This window comes from Octodon degus, unplaced genomic scaffold, assembly GCF_000260255.1.
Source record: "Octodon degus isolate 3935 unplaced genomic scaffold, OctDeg1.0 scaffold00077, whole genome shotgun sequence".
NCBI classification, from domain to species: Eukaryota; Metazoa; Chordata; class Mammalia; order Rodentia; family Octodontidae; genus Octodon; species Octodon degus.
This window is the reverse complement of record NW_004524653.1, coordinates 11,420,697-11,425,760: the sequence shown is the minus strand read 5'-3', so window position 1 is coordinate 11,425,760 and position 5,064 is coordinate 11,420,697.

The following is a 5,064-nucleotide window of genomic DNA, read 5'->3' as shown; positions in this document are numbered from 1 at the left end:
AAAAAAAGAAAGATCAAGTAAGTATTAACGTAGTTAAACTGTACTTGGATATATATTATACACTATCAAAAACAGACAGATTGGGGCTGGGAGATAGCTCAGTAGAATAAGCACTTGCCTCACAAACACAGGACCTGAGTTCAATCCCTGATTCCACAAAAAAAAGATCAACTAAACAAAAAGTCAACAATGAAATAGAACTGAACCAAACTTTTGAACAAAAGGACTTAGTAGATATCTACAATGTTCCATCCTGCGACATCAGAACACACATTCTTCTCAACTGCATGTGGGACCACATCTTAGCTCACAGAACATGCTTAAAGTAACTGCAAAGGAATTGAAACCATACCATGCATATTACCAGACTATAGTGAGATACAATTGGAAATCAAGAACAAAAGAAACCTCAAAACTACATAAACACAGAGAAATTAAACAACATCCTCCTGGGCTAGCCAGATAGCTCAGAAGATTTAAGCACCTGCTTAGGCAGACGCAGGAGCCAGGGGTTTGATCCCCAGCCTGCTGTGCTGGGTCCACCCCTGGGATGTACTGAGACTGAGATTGAGACTAGGTGTAGTGATGTGTGCCTGTAATCCCAGCTCTTGGGAGACTGAAAACAGGAGAATCCCTACGAGTTGGATTTGTAGTGAGACTTTGTAGACCCTGTATTAAATACATAAGAAAAATAAATAAATAACATTCTCCCAAACCAGTGGGTAACAAATGAAATCAAAGAAAAAAATAGACAGTAGACAGTATCTAAAATAAAACAATCCCAACACAACATACTGAAACTTATGGAATGCAATGAAAACAGTCTATGAGGGAATTTTATAGCAGTGAACTTTCTCACATCAGGAAAGTAGAGTGATCACAAGTAAATAACCTAAGATTGAACCTCAAACTTCAAGAAAAAGAAGTCAAACCCAAAGCTATGCAACTGAGGCTAAGAAAACAATACAAAGAATCAATGAATCCAAGAGCTGGTTCTTTGAAAGACTATATAAAATTGATAAATCCTTAGCTAACTAACACACTAATATTATTCCTTAGTTGTTAGACTAAACAGGCATACAAATTCCCAAATGAGTGTACGGTAAAGGCTCAAATAAATGAATCAAGTGATATGACTTTAAGACTCTAAGAAGATCAAAACCCTCTCATAGAATTTGAGATTCTCTGAAGGCTAAGAAAAAGATCTTCTCTGGGAAGCTCCTATTTATTTAATTATCAAACAAAGGAGGGAAACACTAAAGAAAGACAGGAATCAGCACAGGACTCTTAAAGGACCTTGGCAGTCCCCTCAAGTGCTTGTCCATGTAAGGCATTACGCTAATTTAGATGAACTATGTTATCTCCAGGAAGGTCTCCACCCAGGAGTGAGATGTCTGCAGCTACAGTCTTTATCTAGTTAACTGAGGTTGGATCCAGGTGTCCTTGGCTGTGGTCATGTCTTGTCCTTTGAGGTATCCCAGATTCACTGCCCATTTCCAGAAAAGGGGCCTACACCTTGGGCAGACTCACAAGTAAATGTGAAAAGCCAATTGGTTAATATCAAATCCTACTCAGAGCTGATTTGTAGTGGTCTCCATCAGTGAACCCTATCAAAAAGAGGAAAGTAAATACTCAAATATATGCAATTAGTAGTAAATAGGATCACATTCATGACAAAAACCCTACGGAAAATTGAAATAGATGGCCTCTGCCTCAATCTTATAAAAGCCATCTACAACAGCTTAGCCAACAGCTAACATGCTAACATCATAGCTTAGCCAACAGCTTAGCCAACAGCTAACATCATACTAGTCAAAAACTGAAAGTTTTTTACTCTAAAATCAGGAGTAAGATAAGAATGTCCACTGTCACCATATCTGTTCATTATAATTTTAGAAACATTGACCAGAGCAATTTTTTTTTTAATTTTAGGCAAGTATCTACAGGGTGCTCAGGGTCTCACTGCTAGATTGGACTCCTAGTGATCTGCCTGTTTACAGCCTCCCAAGAGCTGGGATTACAGGCATGCATCACCATGTCCAGTCTCAATTGCCATTTCAGCATGCTCTAGGGGTGGGGCTGGCATGGAAGGCCCAGGGATTGAACCGTCTGCCCCTGCACCTGCTTGCAGACACTTTAATCCACTGAGCTATTTGGCCAGCCCAATCAGAGAAATTTAAAAGAGAGAAAAATAAAAGGAATAAGGATAGTAAAGGAAGAAGTTACACAATCATTATTCATGAATGACATAATATATACGTAGAAGAATGAAAACCCTGTGCTAAAAGACCTGTAGATTTAATAACCAAATTCAATAGCGTAGCTTGATGCAATGTCAGCATTCAAAAATCAATAGCATTCCTATATACAAGCAACAAATTCACAGGGAGAGAAATTAGGGAAACCACATCCTTTATAACAGCATACAAAAATGAAATACTCAGGTATCAATCTAACAATGGAAGTAAAAGATTTATACAGTGTAAACTATAGTACTCTGAAAAAGGATATCAAAAAATTGAAAGCTAGCTCTTGCTCATTGGTAGAAAGAAGCAATGTGGTGAAAATGGCCATACTTCCAAAATTTTTATATAGATTTAATGCAATTTCAATCAAATTTCCAACAGAATATCTCACAGAATTAGAGAAAACAATCCTAAATTCAACCAGAAGAGACCTAGAAATAGCAAAAGCAATTCTGAGCAACAAAGACAAGGCAAAGGGTAGCACAATCCTAGATGTGAAATTACTTCACCAAGCAGCTATAATAAAATCAGCATGGTGCTGGCAAGAAAAACAGACCCAAGGATCAATGGAACACAGTAGAAGATGCAGAAACAGCTTCAACCACATTCAGTCATTTTATCTTTGACAAAGGTACCAAGTACATTCACTGGAAGAAAGACAGTCTCTTTAATAAATGGTGCTAGAGGGGCCAGGGAGATGGCTCAGTAGAATAAGTGCTTGCCTGGCAAGTGCAAGGGCCTGAGTTCAATCCCCGGTTCTGCAAAAAAACAGAAAAATGGTGCTAGAAAAACTGGTTTTCCACATGCCAAAGATTAAAATTAGACCCATATCTCTTACCATACACTAACCTAAAATTCAGATGGATAGAATATCTAAATATTAAAACAGAAATATTAAATCTTCTGAAAGATAGAATAAGTTGAGGACTCTTGAAACCAGTAGTGTAAGCAAAGACTTTGCAAACAAAACCCCAACTGCCCAGGAACTATCAAAAAGAATCAACAACTGGGATCTCATTGTAAAAAAAAAGCTTTGGAATAGCGAGGGAAGTCACCAACAGAGTGAAGCAACAACTCACACTATGGAGGGGAGAATAAATTTTCCAGATGTTCTTCAGATAAGCGATTACTATCTAGAATATATTTTAAAAACTCAATAAAATTAGGATCCCCCCAAATTTAAAGGAGCATTTAATGCTTAATTTGTTTTGTCTCTTTTTTTTCAATTCTTTAACCTCCTCTTCTTTTTTTTTTTCAGCATTAAATGTTACTTTAATGATTAAATTTTTTTCTTCTTACAATATTCTTAAATCTGGATACACATTGGGATTAATTGTAAAGACTGTAAAAAGTATTGATGGCTGCTTCTCACGCACATAGCATCTGTTAGCAGGGCTTTGGGATGAGTCCAAAGCAAGTATTTACAAGATTACCTGCTTATTTTTGCTGCCAGATTTGTAGAACATTGCTGTGGAATACAGGCTAAGTTCTACTTAAATGCTCTACAAACTTGCTCCTTTATGTTATAACCTCCTTTTCTTAATTCCTTATATATTTTTTTCTTTTTTTTTTTCTTTCTTCTTCCATTTTTGCATGCATATATCTGGTAACTAGTTGGAAGACAGCAGTATGTATTACAGCAAATACTGTGAAATTCATATTATTTTGTTAAGTGAAATTCTGTGTTACTTGTAATTTTGTTTTAATACTATTTTGCACTCTCTTTAAAAAATAATTTTTAAAAAAATGGGCATCTGTGATGATTATACACTTCTCAAAACGAGAATAAAAATTGTGGTAAGGGGCTGGGGAGATGGCCCAGTAGAACAAGCACTTCCCTGGCAAGCACAAGGGTCTAAGTTCAATCCCAAATTCCAGAAAAAAAAAATTGCAAGTAAATATAAGAAAACTCAGGCCAGCCAAATAGCTCAGCAGATTAAAGTGGCTGCAAGCAGGCACAGGGGCTCGGGGTTCAATCCCTGGGCCTGCCGTGCCGGTCCCATCCCCGGGGGCGTGCTGAGATGGCAATTGAGACTGGGGGTGGTGGCGCATGCCTGTAATCCCAGCACTTAAGCTGCTGTAAACAGGCAGATCACCACAAATCCAATCCAGTAGTGAGACCCTGAAAACCGTTCCCCAAAATACAAAACAAAAAAAAAAAAAGTTCAACATCACTGATTGTTTGAGAGATGCAAATTAAAGCAATACTGAGGGGCTGGGGAGATGGCTCAGTGGAATAAGTGCTTTCCTGGCAAGCACAAGGGCCTGAGTTCAATCCCCAGTTCTGCCAAAATAAATAAATAAATATAAAACAATACTGATACTCCATCTCACCCAGAAAGCATAGCCATTATCAAGAAATCAATCAATAACAAGCGCTGGCAAGGCTGTGAGGAAGAAGGAGCCCTTCTCCATGGTTGGTGGGAGTGTACACTGGTGCAACCATAGTAGAAATCAGTGTGAACATTCCTCAGAAAACTAGGGCTAGATGTTCCATTTGACCCAGCTCTTCTCCTTCTTGGTATCTTCCTGAAAGATTTAAACCACAGTGATATATGTGTTCCCATGAATGTAGCAGCACAGTTTATAATAACCAGATCTTGGGAACAGCCCACATGCCATAAACTGGTGAATGGATTAAGAAGCTGTGGATAAAATTATGGGAAAAAAAAAGAAAGAAAAAGATAATAGTGAAAATTCCATACTAAGATCGTTGGATATGTTAACATGTCTCAGCCCTGTAAATTCCTTTGGATAAAAGGAAAAATCATGGTTATTCAATAGTATTTATGACATAATTATTTAAAGTATGTATAAA